Raw genomic sequence first — 16,424 nt, forward strand, 5'->3', positions numbered from 1 at the left:
ATTCAAGCAAAACAAGCCATACTTCCAGATTCAGGATCACCATGCAGGGTTGCTCAGAAAGGAACATTTGGCACCATGGAGAACAATAGCTGATTTAGTTCACAAGCAATTGTATTCCCCTTATGTAGAATACTTAGGACAGTTACATTTTTTAGACATAGACTTATGATAGGTCTATCTTCTGATACGTATGGTAACGCTGCTTTTATTTTACAGCTCTGTTGATAAAAGATTAACAGTACCTTTTCCCTCTTTTGGTTTTAATAAAACATCCAACTGCTAGAAATGTCACTTAGAACCACGAGTTTGCAATAATTAAAACAAATTATGCATCTTAGTAACCCAAGGTGGATGATTAATGCAGGCTTTAAATGATTGTTTGTGTTAAATTGTTTCTCCAAATGCAATTCAGGAATTTGAAGTTGTCAGATTAACTGCTGTATTTACTGGTCTGTTTGATTAGGTGAGCATAGTTTTATATTCCCTCTTGGAGACCTAAATAGCAACCATTTCCTACCAAAACAGCACACAAAACAAAGGCCCCATTCAGAGGACTATTCAGAGTGGGCAATGCTATATAGCCCTTTGTATCCTGAAACAACATGGTTACTGAAGTGCCTCTAAAAGGTACAACAATTTTTAAAAAGAAAATAATAATAGCCATTATAATAATAGTTGGAATATTATATTTTTGTCTAAAGGTAAATACATTCCATCATCAATTAACGGATTAATTTCATTATTGAACTTAAAGACATCTCTCAGAGGCCTTTATGATTAATAGTGTAAAACAGGGTTTAATGAATGCTGTTAAAAGGATGGCTAATATTCATTTGAAACTGCAATCCACACTGCCAGAGTTTGTCCACTCTGTACTCTTTTCATGAATATCCATGGAGTTGAATTTTAAAAAGCATTCATAGGAAATGAATTCTAGGCTTGGACATGTGAATTTTTAACCAAAGTGAATTTTAATTTCTCCTTCTGTGGGCCTTTTGCACCAGAAACTTGGTCATCGGAGCCAATGAGGGAATGGAAATAATGTCATGTGTCTTCTTTCTCTTTTTCCAGTCAACAACTGCATAATAAGCACAGCTTAAACTTTGATCATCACAGTTCAAATATCAAGACAAATGAAGTGTTTACAGTAGATTTTCATGAAAATTGTATAGTGCCTTTCTATGTCCAGATTAGATACTAAGTATTTTTCTCTTAGTTTGATAATTTTTTTATATATGCACTTTTCAAGAACAGCTAGCTAGCAGCTTTGCTGGGACAGTGGAAAACCACTGAGGAATAATAAATATTCTTAATAACTTCTTAGTATTTCTGGGCAAAGCCAACCTGATTGCCACATCATTTCTGAGAAGGGAGGGAAAATGGAGGACACAACATCCTTCACCTTCTCTTGGTGCAATTTCTTTCTTTCCTTTTGAAGGATGACATGGTAGGAGCAACTACAAACAGCAGTGGAGGTGGGAGGGCTCTGCCTTTCAGCATCTCATGCTAATGGTCAGTAGTGCGGCTGGAGGAAAACCAGCTATGTATGGAAAGACTTTGGGAGGGGCACAGTTACATGTAGTCCCACTTGATTGCTTTGAGAACTGGAAGGGCCAAACTGTTAGGCTCAGTGCTGGCTTTACATTATGCAGAGAGGACAGAGGGATTGGGGTTTTTGGAAGAGGGGACATGGTTTCACCAGAGCAGGAAGTTTCTGACTAAGAAGTTGTTGGAAGCTGAGAGAGTATTTTTGAGAAATATCACTTTCTTGCTCTATTTTTATACTCTTTCCCAGGCATCCACTTATGGCCACAGTTGGAGTCAGGATAGTGAGCCAGACAGTCTGACCCACTGCAGGTTTTTTGCTCATATTTTCTTGGGATTATCCCTTCTAGAGAAATGCGGTCCCTTTGTCATTCATGTGGACATAGGTAGAGTAAAGCAACATGGGATTTAGAGAGATCAGAAAATATCTAACTTCACAATTATTTATTTTGCTGGTTTGAGGGAGTCAAACATCATATGGGTTGAATGCCAGTGAAATTCAGAGAGGTTGTTATGGTTTTCCAGGTCAGGAAGCTGTAAAGGCTTCAGCAGCACTGAATCCAAAGTATCCTTGGTGAGAAGACTTGGCTATTGCTTTTTCCTTATCCTCATGGAGAGACACCTGACGCTCTGCCTGGTTAGCAGGAAAAATACACCTCTGGGAAGTTTTTGTGACTCTGTGCTCTGGATTGCTAAAACTATATTAAAGAAGCAGAGTACTGGAAAAATCTAATGAATGTGTTCCCAGCTATGAGGACACATACTCCTTCTCCACAGATACTTGATTTATAGTTAGAGATCTTCAGGCAATGCCTCTACAGTCTCCCTTCTAGGATCCCAGGTGAACTATGATGGATGGCTGTCAAAAACAGGCATACTACTTCCCAACCTGCCTCCCAGTCATTAGCAGTAAAGAAGACATAGCTGGGATGCTGGCTGCATCATTACATCAGGAGTGAGACAAGGATAGTATAACCAGGGGTAGCTGTAAGAGTTGGGAAACTGTTGGAGAACATCCACAGGGTTTTCAAAGATGTCCTGGACACTGGAGGAAATGAGGCACTCTGAGAGAAACTCTTACACTGAAATCAGTAATGTGATTTTGACACAGTGCTGCTGTAATGGTCTCAAGGACTAGATGGCTAATTGCGAAGGTATAAGCAAAGGGAGGAGTCTTTTTCATCAAGTAGGAATGTTAGAGCCCTGGGGAAAAAACAGGAAATCTATTCATTAAATTTATTAAATTTCACTTAGGAATTTACAGCTCATAAGGGTTGATATTCCTAATGAAGAGATGAGTACATTTCAGCTGGTGGTGAACTATTTCTCCTCCTTTTCTCAGTGCTCAGGGGAAGCCACTTGTACCAGCCACATACAGAAAAGCAGCCTGGGAAGCTGGACTGTGATTTTAGTTTGAAGGAAATATGGATCATAGGAAACTGCTCTGGTGATACCTTCTGCTATTTACATTTAAATTTCAAGTAAAGTACTTAAGCTCAGGTGTGTTGCTAGAAGTACTTCAAGCTGAGCAGCTGGACATCAGTTTCCAGGAAAGCCTGGTTTGGTCCCTGGGGTTGGCCTGTTGGGTGCTCTGGGCATCAGATGCTTGCCATACACCCAATCACTCTCTAATTGGGCTTGCAAAGTCTGCCTGAGCTTGTCTTTAAAGATGAACCTCACCCACTTTTTTTACTTAGCAGTTTACTAGTTAGTACATTTGTTTCCCCTTCCTTCTGACGGCCAGTGAAAATGTCCTTTTCCTTGACTGATTATTATGTGTAAAACATGATCCCTGAGTGGGGACCAGATCCTAACTCTCCTCTTTGTTAAGGAGCTGCCCGGTTGCAAAGCTTCAACTTACTGAAAATGCTTTTCTCTACCAAAGCAAAACAAATCCAGTCACACTGAAGGCACTCAAACAATTTCTGAAGGCTGTTCCACAAGAGCAGCCACCTCAGACTAAAGCACTCAAATATAGTGTTCAAAGACTAGTGGAATGACTCTGCAAATATGAAGCAGAAGTTGCACAGCCAATGTGTATTATGCTAGTTTGATTGTATTAGGCGATTTTTATTTTATATTGAAGTGTCCAATGATGGCATAAGGACTTCTGATTGAAAAAAACCTGAAGAGATAAGTGTTATGTATTGCAGTTTTTCAGTTTTCCGGTGGACATTTGTTTCTTTCACACTACCACATATCTCTGACAGGACTCAAGGCCACAAAAGATGTCAGTCTCTAGGTCATAGATGACGCGTATCTTTTCAGTATTAGAGCTTGAGCCTGAATGCTCAGTGAGACCCACTGAAGTCAGGCGCTCAGCTTCTGCTGCTGAGTGTCATCATATTTTGGAAGCTAATTTCCTTTGAAAATCCCAGCACAAAGGAACATCAAAGAGCAATGACTGAACATCATAGTATTGTGAAATGAAAGAAGGAGGGAAGATATAGTGAAGAGGGGTTTTTTTGCTGCAAGACTCTATTAGCAGTAGAAAACGTAGGGAGAAGTGGAGACTAGTAGAAGTAACATCAAAATATTTGTGGCTAAAATACTCAAAACCTTTTTGTTTCAACAAAGTTCAGATTCTTTTTAAGGAAAGAGCATGCTATTAAAAATGGTGGCTAGCAAAAAATCAGTCTTCTAACATAGAAGTATCAACAGAAATCTTTCAGCTAGCTAAAGATGTACAATTGTATTGAGGCAGGGGCAAGGGACTGAGTTGTTTCTAGCATTAAAATAGAAGAGGTGATACCTTTCTCTGAAGAACGTTATTTGCGCCATCAGCTAGAAGAGAAGATCCTACAACTGGATATTGTGCCCCTTGCAAAGGATTGTAAGTTAAGGGAGTTTTTTTGTCCCTTTCACTGCGTTGGTGACAGGGCCTTGAGGGGGGCTGCCAAGACTCCCCCCCCAGCCCAGAGCCCAGGACCCCATTTGTGCCCGCTGGGGCCATCAGTTGCTGCTTCAGCGACACCGCAGCAGGGCCCGTCTCCAGCTCCCCACAGCCCTGCCCTGCCTGGCCATGGGTCCACACCACACTGGAAAACGCTATTGCTGGTAGCCACGTACAGCACAGAAATAACTCAGCTGCCGGTATACGGCTGCTTTTTGCAGGACTTATATTTTTTTAAAAATCCATTATTGAGATTTATAAAAATAAATATTTCCATTGTCTTTAGTCTGCTTCCACTGCCTGCAGTGGGAGATTTTTCTCCCCCTCAATTTTCATGGGATCAAAGGCAGGTCAGTATTGAGCATTTCAAGATCTTGTCCAGTATTGTGGTAAGTTGAAAGCATTTGATACAGAAATCACTAAGGGTCTGTTTTCACTGAAGTATTAACAAGAGTATTGCCCCTAACATGAACCTTACTGACACAAATAACTCCTTAACTATTAATATGAGTTGTCTGGCTTGTTGTGGAAAAGAGGGGGAATTTGCTGTAGTTCACACACCTCATCTGTTGCTAACCCCGCAGCAACTGAAGTACTATTTTTCAGCATGGCTATTCTCACTTAAGCTTCCCTAGCTCTAGAGGTGAGTAGGCAAGTTGAGCTAATTCTGTAGCAAATGTATAGCATGAGATGGTTAACTTCACTGAATTATTTTACAGCACAACATGCTGAATTATAGCTCATGTTGCATGAACCCAGGTTTATACACATTTACTTAAAATTCTAGAGTAAGAAGACCCCTCTGCACAGAACTATATTAGAGTTTGCAAGGGGCATAGAATTACCTTGAATAAAGAAATGGTATCTGTAATTGGTGATGTCATGCTAAGAGGAGCAGAGTTTGCATAGCTACTGGAATTTCTGTAGATAACTATAAGCAATGACTGTTGACTGGATTAACATGCTGCCTTGCCTTCTGCTGATCTGTTTACTCATGACCAAAAATGGTTTGCAATTGTGGAGTCCTTGCACTATATACAGTCCTGGAGCTCAGAAGCATTAGATTCACCGGTAACGATTGAATCGGTTAATGAGTCTGTGAGACCTGGCATTGGCATCCCTTAGTACACAGCAGTCAGTAATATATAGACTCTGTGTGTATACATGCTGAAGCTTAATTTGCAATCCTATTTAGAGTGGAAAAAAATGCCACACTTAAAAAAAAAAAAGTGCAAACAGGGTTCTTTTCACAGTGGACAGAGAATACTGTTAAACAGAGGAAGCACAATATCCCTTTTCATAGCAGGAGATCAAATGTCTGCAGAAGAGTTTAATTTATACTTCTTCATGTGCCAGAGCTGTGTCTGAGACATTGCAGCATTTCAGTACTTTCAATCAGGTCATAGTTTCCAGCACAGATTACTTCATCCCCTTTAAAATAGAACAAATAGAATAAATGGAATTCCACATAATCATGGTAGGAGCTGGGATTATAGGAAATTAAAACACATATTTAAAAGCAGAGGTCTGTGTGGTAAATAATCGTGACACAGAGCTTGGAAAGTAGTGCTTGGTCTCTTGTAGGTAGTTAATGGGCAACGAGGGTCTTTGGCTCTGCAGCTTTCTGTAGCATGGGGGTGTGGGTGTAACCTAGAGGAGGATGACGAGAGTGATGGTGGATAATGTGCAGTGTCACATTTAATGAAGTTGCTACCTTTCCAGAAGAAATATTAAAATAACACCACTTGACTCAAATGCAACCTAGACAAACGCTGGCTGATGTGAATCAGGCATGGACTTTATAGTCTGTGCACCTCCACGCAGTTTTGATTGCTTTCCCCAGTTAGGTCCTCTGTTCCCTAGCTGCTACAGAATATTTCACATCTCCCAGCCACAGCTTTGCGTTGGCAGTTGGAGAAAAGGTGTTGATGAATTCTGTCTCAAATTTCTGCATGTCTGAAGAAAGCCCTTGTAAAATACCAGCATATATTATACTGATATCCCCCAAACAGAAAAGTAGCTCACTGCAACCTGGAATGCTTTGAACTTGCACTGTAAGACAAGTGTTTGCAGTATTTATTACAACAGGAGAAAATGAAACTAGAAACATGTTGTTCCTTAATTATAGTATTTGCCCAACACTGCCGTCATTGTGATTCATTTCTGGCAATAGAAAAAAAGAACTATCAATAACTTACTTGCGACATGACAAAATTCCAACTCACATCAGAGCTATTTCATTAGGCAAGGTACAAGCATGCAGTGAAGACAGCCCTTGCCCCCAAAGGACTGCTTTGTCTCCATAAGTGAATGAGAGACTAAGATATTACATGTGTTACCTCAAGTCACAGAAGAATTCAGTAGCAAGGCTGGGAATCGAATTGTTTCCCTGAGTCACAATCCTGTGTCATTAAAGATAAGCTCACTCAGATCATGTGTGTTTTATATATGTGTATATATGTGTGAATACCACCACATTTGTCTAGTTTGACATGCAGGATAGGCTGTGGGTCTGTAACTTGCATATCTGTATCCTTTTTTTGCATCATGTCTAACTATGGTAAAGATTACACTGACAGACTAATTCCGTTTGGGAAGGTTTCTGTTTAAAAACAAGTAAAACTCTGGAAGAGAAGGCAAATTCATCACTGGTGAGTTGGCTGAATCCAGTCACATGCTGTATAATATAACTTATCCTTAGGAATTCATGCCTCCATTGGGTCTGCCTACCAGATAAGCTACACCGAGATGAAAGTGAGTTGCATCAGATTCTGGTGCCCAGAGCACACAGTTCAGGCTCTGTTTCTCCTTTGTTCAACTGGATGCTATATAAGAAACAGCATTCTCTCTCTCAGAAAAAGAAGTTAATCGAGGGGGAGATATACAGGTAAAAGTTTTATGCATGGCACTCTGTTAATATTTCTGAACATTTCAAAAGTGTACTTTAAAGTTACTTGCGTTGACTGGGCTTCTTTAAAAGTTTAACGTGGATTGCTTTAATCGCAGAAAACAGAACTCTCTTGCTTGATTTTGGTAAATGCAGTCTCCTACTGACATCAAAGATTATAGCAACCGCAAGGCACTAGTTTGCCTTTGTAGTTCCAAGTTGCTCAAAAAACTTTTAATGTATTCTTGTAGGTGTAACCATGTGTCATAAATATACCCGCCAACAAGAGATAAACCCTAACTTGAAAGCAACTGTTAATCGATTACTGCAGAAAAACTGACAAACTCAAAGTGAATAATGGTAAAAGGTGTTAATTTGTGGATTTCTGCAGGCTTTGAAAAGCAAAATTAAGTCTATATGGGATTTTGGATGTGTAACACAAACTGTGGGCCACGTGCCTCACTTGTATAAATCAGCATCATTGCATTGAGAGCCAGGAGAGTTCTGCTGCGCTCCAGCTGAGAAAGCGGCCCATGACTCTGAACACATGGTGATCAACATCAGTTTTTGTTTGGTTTCATTTATTTGGGGAGGGAGGGAAAAGAATCTAATGGGGATTTGCTAGACTATTACTCAAGTCCGTAAACGTTTTTCCTTTTCTGTATGAATCTTGCTGCTGCTGACTGGTGCAAACTGAGTATGAAAAATGTTTCATGCTTGCACCAAGCTCTAGACCCCCAAGCCTTGGGGACCCTGGCAATGATGCTAGGAGATGATATGATCCACGGCAAAACGATTCCAGGCAGGCAGCAGGCAGTAGCCAACATTGGCAATCAAGAGGGGCAGCACTGGCAGCTCTAAGCATTGTCCTAGCTTGCTAAGTAGCCCCTCTTTCCATGCAAAAATGCAGGCACACACAAAAACACTTCTCTTCAGAGTTAGGCAGAATTTCTGCAGTGAAACTTCTTACCAGCTCTGTATATTTAGCTCCAGAAGAAACCAATTCACAAATCTGTCAAAAAATTTGAAATTTTGAATTTCAAAAAGAAATGTTTTGACTTTTTTATTTGAAGTGCTTTGCTTTGTTATCTTAAATTTTACTTACATTCATAATTTAAAAAATAATTATCTCAACAAAATGAAGGAAGGGTTCATTCAGATAGAATAAAATTAGAGGAAAAAAACAATATAAAATTAGAGGAAAATTTTGCGTTCAGTTTGGTCAGCAAAGTAAAAGATTAGTTTAGTCATAAACTTCACTGCTTGTTTTCCTTTGCTCCATCCTTCTCTGCATGATTTTGCAATGTGTACAGGAACATTTAATGAGGAACAAATTCAGGCAAAAGGCCGTTAGAATATTTGTTGAGATGGATACCAGATGACATCTGACTCTAGTGTACTGGCAATCTCATGGGAATGTGGAAAGTCAGGTGAACCATACCTTTGCCTTCGTGGTAGAATTGATGCAGGGAAAAGCAAAGGAGGGAACAAATAAGGGAAAGTCAGAACCAAGTTGTATGTATGTATGTATGGGTGTATATACATCTATGTGTATTTCTTTCAGTGCTTCAAGCTAGAATTGGGAAATCTCCTTTACCCTGCTTTTGGATTATACTTGCAAAGCTTTGTGTATCTTTTTGCCTTGAGTTGGTAGAGAAGAAGAGAAGGTAGTTACCATCATGGATCACAGCAGCCATTGAAGTTGACTCTGGGTATGCAATTTAGCGTGCTATAAATGTCAACTAACCGAAGCTCCCCCACTCACTTCTTGGTGCTGTGGAGTGATAATGAAACCAAACAAGCTTAAGTATCCTTAACCAACCTTTTGTCCTACAGCATCGTGAGTGAACCAACCTTGGCAGCTCTGGGACTGCAGAGCTCTCATGGACAGTGGGGTGAGGCTGATGGCAGGCTGTGCTGGAAAAGGGTGGCTTCACTGGCACGCACCAGGCTTGATCCTATGGCTCGGGGGCTGCTCGGCCTCACAGGAGGGCTGGTGGCATTGTCCTGCCAGGGAGCTGTAGGCAACCTAGCACTGCCGCTGCGGTTGGCTCGCGTTGAAGTGAGAGAGGGAAGCCGCCCCAGGTGGCGAGCAACTTGCTCAGCCTTGCTGACTTCCCACTGGCTCAGCTTCGTGGCTTGGGCTGGGACTTGGAGCTGGCAAGGAAACCTTTTGAGAAATTGATGTATTTTGAAACTTGGTCAGATTCTTCTGGGTGCAAATAGTTGCACTGCTTTAATTTTAGCCCTGGTAAGGGTTTAGGGTGGTTGCCATTTAGACTAGTGATGTAAAGAAAAGCGGAGGGCAGGCGTGAAAAGCCTGTGCCTCGAGCACTTCCAGCACTATCTATGCTGCTTTAGCCTGCTCTGTGTAGATGGGAGCATAACCTGGAGCAGCATAAAGCACCTCCATACCAAAGCACTTGGGTCTTCTGTAAGTGTTGTGGTCATTTCCGGGGTGGGAGAAAACTACTTATTTTGCAGCTGAAATTACTCCACAGTTACACAAACTACTGAGGTAGCTATCGTGGTATGCAGGCAGCGCCTGGCCCTTGTCTAATTAGTTGCTTTCTCAAAACAGCAAGAAGCAAAGCAGCCCAGCCTCACTCATCCTGCACTTTTCATTTTGATATTGTTTGCCTTGTTTTCAACCTCACTGGCTATGGGCATTTTCTTCCCAGCGGGACCTGAAGTTGTCATACGAGGGGAAAAAAGCTCCTACTGCAACTGTTAGCTGATCTCAAGGTGCATTGCAAATTAAACCTTTGTAGCCCAGGGTCTATTTGGGCCCATTGTACTGGATATCTCTTTGGCTATACTGACATCAGTGAGACCTTCTTCACCATCCTGCACCATCAGGACTCAGTGTTGCAAAACGTAAATTTGGTTTTTGCAAACTGGTGTAAAAGACAAGGTATGCGCAATGTGGCTGAGTTAATTGTGCAGGAGAAACACGGGGCCAGATGCACAGCGATTATCAATTGAACTGAAGCCAGAGACCCAGCCCCTTAACTTTTCAAATTTTTGACTCCCTGATGTTGCCTCTCCCTCTATCGCGCCGCATTAACTCACAGCGTAGCTGGAATGTTCCACAGTTACTTACAAAAAAGGATCTGTGTGGGAAGGTGAAGGAGGATGGTGGGGGCGACAGGCAATTCATGGGGAGGAAAAAAAAGGAGCTGGAAAAATCAAGAAATAGAAAGAACATAAGGGGGAATTGCATCTTTCCCTGTATTTGAGTGGGACACTCTTGGCATTTCTGCCACTATGAAGTGCTGCGTGAAGTTATATATTGGCTCACCTCTTATTCAAATAATTTAAGATGGCATTTTGGAGCAGTCGAGCGTTTCGTTATCCTGTCCCTAATTACGCATTGCTCCATCAAAAAACAGCGGTGAAATGAGTCCATTTAACTCCCTTGCAATGCTGTCTGAGAGTCCTGAAATATTCTGGAATGTGGATGGCATAATTTTTTTATAATCAGCATCTGCAAATGTGGTCATTCAAAAACCCCTTGGCCAATTTACCTCAGACTTTGTTTTTTCAATAAGGACTATAAAAACTGAAGGAAACTGTGTTTGAAGTTTCTAATTTTGGCCATTTTTTTAAAAAAATGACATTTGAAACTTACAGCAAAAGTGTTTTCCATCCTACTCTCGCAACATCAAATGTCTAAGCAGACTTTCTCTCAAACTTTCTATAATATGTTACCTTCCATTGAGACCGCACACGGAAAATTTCAGTGCAGAATTTATTTCCTAGAACTCACAATAAAAAGAGATTAGAGTGGAATCTCAGCGTATTTAACTAAAGCGCCTGCTCTTCTCCAAAGTTGTGTTCCTCTGATGCACACACACATGCACACACACGCAAAGAGAACTTTCACAACAATGCAAGAGTCACCGTTTGCCATCAGACAGGGCAAGTCATTGCATTTATTGCCTGTTCAAAGCAATTGAGAGGAAACAGTGGTCTATCAGACCCTACTGTGTGATAAATAATGGCTGACAAACAGAGATCTGATTTTTAAAATTATGTGTGTATGTGCATATACTCACAGAAGTGGTGTGCAGTTGCATCTGCGGTATGAATTTGGAAGCTGTTGGTGTGCACAGACAATATACCCATAGATACAGCTAGGAAGGCGGTAGTTCCCAGAATGTGTGCGTTAGGGGGGAATGGATTCAGAGAGAACCGCTTTGACATCCACTGTGGATTTGCATAATAGGTGGCCACTGAGAGTGGAAGTACAGCAAGGGCTGAGAATTCCCAGATTTCTCTTTATAATCTCCAGAGCAGCACACACCAAAAGATCTGCCTTAGCATGTATTCCTCCTTTATAAAATGGCTGGTTTTCTTCCTCACCAGAAACCTATGGGTCTTAACTGATGCCTGTAAAACATCGCATCCTGGGATGGCATGTGCTGCAGAAATGCAAAAAATATAATTAGCGTTGCCGTCCAGTGGTAGAGCTTGATCCAAAGCCCACTGACTTCCCTAGATCTTGGCTCAGGTCAAATAATTTGTAAGTACTACGATTGCATTGCAAGACTACCCTGCCTCTCTGGTGTTTTGATCCTCAGTTACACAGGGGAGATGAGGAGCAGAGGAAAGAAGAAATGCTTCTGGTTTGCTGCTGAACTTCTCATAGGAAACATTGGTATTTGGACAGGGGCAGCCTGCTGTGCAGATCTCCACTGAGACACTTCTGACGAGGATAAAAATCTAAGCAATATCACAAGGAACCTGCGTACCAAAACAGATTTGAACCTAACTGTTTCCAAAGAGAGTCTTGCAAGTGAGGGAGCCAGTGTAGCGCAACACACGGGACACATTTTTTTTTTTAAGAAGTAATTCAACTAAGAGTATTTTCCTGAAGCAAAGAGACAGAGGGCTGCTGCTGCATCAAACCTGCGAAAGCGCCGGTCAGCGGAGCGCAGGCCCTCCTCTTTCTTAACATCTCCCGTCTTGTTCTCTACTTAACGCGGGCGCTAATGCTCTGTGACGGCACCTGAGAACACGGGCCAGCCACGAGCAGCTCTGCCGAGCTCCTCGGAGCTGCTCGCAGCCAAGGCAGCCATCACGCCGGCAGAGCTTGCCAACCACAGGCTGCACCGGCTGGCTGCGGGGCACCCGTGCCTGCCAGGGGCAACCTCTTTGAAGCGCAGCCACTCTTCCCGGCCCCGTTCCCTCCCTTCTGCTAGGTGTTAATACAAACATCTCCCCGTCCAAAAGAGTTTCATTATTTATTGGAGGCTACTTTTCTGCCAGCTGAGTCCCAGACTTCAGTAGCTTTGCAGGAGCCAAACAACTGGATATACGTCTCCAAAGATATCATAAAACCCAGGGTAAAATGGCTATTGAATGTGCATACGGAGCACCTTATGAAAGTAATCTCTTGTGAGCGTCAAAGCACTGTGTGCCAAGAGAAACAGTGAGCGAGCCCCCTCGGAAAGAGGTGCTGACAGTGACAGGTATTAGTGTGCTGATTACAATGGAAACATTTGTATATTAATTGCAAACCACTCAGACTCGCCCCCCTCCCTGGTTTGCCTTTTTTTTAAAAAAAAAAAAAAAAAAGAAAAAAGGTGGAGGAGGGAGGTTTTTATTATTGCTGATCAGGGAGTATTACTTGCATCTCTCTCATGGCATATGTTCATACGCCTGTGGGCTCACACACACAGCGTTCTCATTTCAAAGCTGAACAGCTCTCTTAGCTATTTTTCTTTTCCCTTCTTCAGGACTTCAAGGAGTGAGTAGGATGTAATCTCAGAGTGAGGAGGCTTGGTTCTGTGCCAGGCACTACTGACTTACCACGTTGTCCCTGAGTAAGTCACCTCACCTCTCTCCTCCTTCATCTTGCCACCTGTAAAAAAAGGGAGTGTGATATTTTCCTTCCTTTGTTTAATTAACTAGCGGAGCTTTAAAAATTCATAGACTGAAAGCCTTCACGTCACTTTTTTTTTTTTTTTTTTTTTTAATTAAAACCTAATTGACTTCAGGGCATTGTAGAAATCTCCAGAAACATGCAGTTTGAGTCTTATCTTACATGATTACTGTAGCCTCGTTGCTTTAAATAACTTCCATCATTTTAAATGCTAGTCTGCCTGTTGCAGGGAATGTAATAAGAAGGCAGTCCTGATCCAGCAAGGCTCATCCGTGGGACAATATTATATAGGCCTCTGCTGAGCACTAGGGGGGAAATCCTGCTTCACTGAGGGCTGGGGGAAAAAGATATTGCCCTAAGTAACAAGAAATGGACATCATCCCAAAGCAGGAATTGAATTTGTACCGTAGTGTAAAAGAATCCAAGTTGCAGGGAATAGGTAAGGGGAAAACCATACCACTGTCACCTGACCAGCTTTCTGCTTGTTGCCTGTCTTATGCTTTTTAATTTGTCTGTATTTATATCATTGAAGCTTAAAAATTAGAGATGAAAAAGGGCACTTGGGCCACCTAAATTGTTTTTGTGCGTTGCAAAATTGCCTCGTACAACTTATCTCCTGTTTTATGTCTTGGCATGTAGGGCAGAAAGGAGCAGAGAGGTGATCAAAATAAGGGCAATTGCCCACCCCAGAGACCCCCATTCACACTTCTCCTGTAAGCCCTTCTTTCAGGTAGCAGCTGGGATCTGATTCTGTGATTCCTGCTAATTTGAATATAAGCCATTTTTGTATGCAAAGGATTGCTGACACCAGCAAGTTTCACTGTAATGATTACTATGGAAACGTTTATCTATAAATATAAAATTCTTTAAAGCTTAGCCTTTTATCTTTATAGAAAAAGGCCTGTTTATGTCACTTCTAAGCTTCCAGCTTTAATGTAGACATGAGCTGTTCTCATGCCAAACAAGATAACCTCAGTGTTAGAGCTGTGTGAGCTTTGAAACATGGGAATTTGAGCTAAAACTATTATTTTTTTAATACAATATTAATAGCTGAATGGAAAATATTTTAAAATGCCTTTCTAAGCCCAAAGCTCTAGTTCACTTGCGTGTTCTTTTCTATAGGTTTTATTGTAATGTTGCTTGTATGGAATAGCTGCTTCCAGCTGCCAGTCAGTCCTTAAACTCTGTGTGTGTGTGTGTGTGTGTGTGTGTGCGTGCGTGCACACGCACGTGTGTGTGCCCTTGGGTGTATGCATGGTGGTGAGGCTTGTGGAAGCAGAGCGAAAATGGAGAAGTTACTTCTTCATTAACCTTTTTCCTTTGGAATGCTTTTAGATGTTGCTTTTCAAAGCCTGTGTAAAAATATGGTTTCTAAGTTTAGGCCCCCAAAAGTCATTTGGGGTTTTTTTTTTTGCTAAATGACAAAAAAGAGACATGATTTAAAGTTAATAAGATTAAGGGGTTTGTTACTTAAAACCTACACTGAAAAGGATGCATTAAGAAAGACGAGGACTAGTATTTTTTCTTTGCATTTTTATCTAAGAATTTTTTAAAAATATTTTTCCTTAACTTCAACATTTACCCTTGAGAACTATCTATATTAACACAGATATTTTTTTCAAACATACACACTAGTACCACAAACACCCACATTTGCAGATGCTCTAAAGCTACTCCATTAAAGTTATTCTCAAGTAAGATGGAATCATGGGGGTTAAGTAATATATATTTAGGGTCAAAACTTAAAGTGTTCCAAAATGTTTGCAGGATCAGGTCCACACTGACTTTGGGAACAGAATTCACGACATACGCAGAGTAAAATCATAGCTGATGACGATCAGAAGGTTAATTTGTTATTCATTGCCAGGGAGCAATTGGTAGCAGCAACCTTGTCTACAAGGGCACAATTCATATATATGTATTAAACTTTCTCTTTGTGTAAGTTTTGATTATTAATACTGATGATTTTTTCCTTCCACTTTTTAGTGGAATGAGAAAATGGACAATTAAATGTTTCATTTAAGATTCAGCGCTAGCCTGATGAGCTAAAACTAAGAAGTTCAGTTCAAGGATAGAGGGGGCTTTAAGTTGCCTTTTGTTCTTCCAATTTTAGAGTAGAAATAGAGAGATCCTTGGCATAATTTAGACACTGGGGAGAGTCAGTTTTAACGTTAAAATGTCTTTGGATTGTTCTAGGGACTGCAGTCCCATCCATAGTGCTTCCTGCGCAGGTGGTTGAGAGGGAATCCCATGTTACAGGACTCAAGAGGCTGCTAGCAGTGAGACATGGTCTCATCTTCCTCTTTGATTCTCTCTTTGTTCATTTCCCTTCCTCATTTTTTCTCACCAGTGGACTGTTATTAAAGGTCTCTGAAATCTTAAATGGAAGTGCAGCTGAAGTACAGACAAACTATCCTAGACTTCACTGGGCTGTACATACCTCTGCTTGCCCTCACTCTGCTCTTCCAAGTTCACTTATGGTTTCAAGCTCTGAGAATAGCAGCAGTCAGAGGAGTCAATTGGACACTGTTAGTAATTGAACAGATTGCCTGGAAATAAAAGATCTAAGAGCCAGCATTAAACCCTTAAATAGGACATGCAGTAAAAGCACAACAATATACTGTGGGTCCCATAGGGCTGAGGGAATTTCAAATAGTAAAGATCTTATATTGGATTCAGAGAGATACTCCCAAATTTAGAAGCTTATTTGAATCCTATCCCAATAATTCAAACTTGTTAGATCTGTAAAATTAGTCTGTAAATCTCACAGGAAAGGCTGTGGGGTATTTCAGCACTTTCATTTGTGCTCCTGGCAGGAGCATGAGTATTAGTATAAAAACATAAAAATGACCATGAAAGTAACTTTTAAAGCAGTAGCAGCTTTTTATTCTCTTTCAAATCCTACAGAAAGGATTAGAGTTGTGGGAAAAGATTTAGCTTACTTTCTATTCAGTCCTAATTGGCTTGCCTGGCCTTGATATATTAAACCATACATTGTTAATGTCTTTATCACATCTTTATTTCTTGTCCCATTTCAAGGTTCAGATCACGGTCATCAATCCTCACCAGAAAACAGTCTCCTTTCCTAGAGTGTTGCATTGTAAATGTAGCAGTGATTAAACTGGGAGGACTGAGGATGGGGGATTACCGTGATAACTCGTACCTGGAAGGAGGGGTCTGGATGAAGTTCCCTGAAGTTAAGGCAGGAACGT

The 16,424-nt window shown here is 41.1% G+C and overlaps 1 protein-coding gene across 8 annotated transcripts in view; it reads left to right on the forward strand.

The window, feature by feature from the left end:
* The first annotated feature begins 7,217 nt into the window (after nucleotides 1-7,217).
* The window catches only part of SOX5 (SRY-box transcription factor 5), a 723,931-nt gene continuing 714,724 nt past the window's right edge, over nucleotides 7,218-16,424 (forward strand). For 6 of the 8 annotated variants that reach the window (XM_075506020.1, XM_075506208.1, XM_075506234.1 and 3 more), the window contains exon 1: nucleotides 7,218-7,325. The gene's annotated coding sequence lies outside the window, so the exon portion shown is untranslated. The remainder of the gene's footprint in view (nucleotides 7,326-16,424) is intronic. The other 2 variants (XM_075506075.1, XM_075506155.1) reach the window with 2 other exon arrangements.

This window comes from Mycteria americana, chromosome 1, assembly GCF_035582795.1.
Source record: "Mycteria americana isolate JAX WOST 10 ecotype Jacksonville Zoo and Gardens chromosome 1, USCA_MyAme_1.0, whole genome shotgun sequence".
Taxonomy (NCBI): domain Eukaryota; kingdom Metazoa; phylum Chordata; class Aves; order Ciconiiformes; family Ciconiidae; genus Mycteria; species Mycteria americana.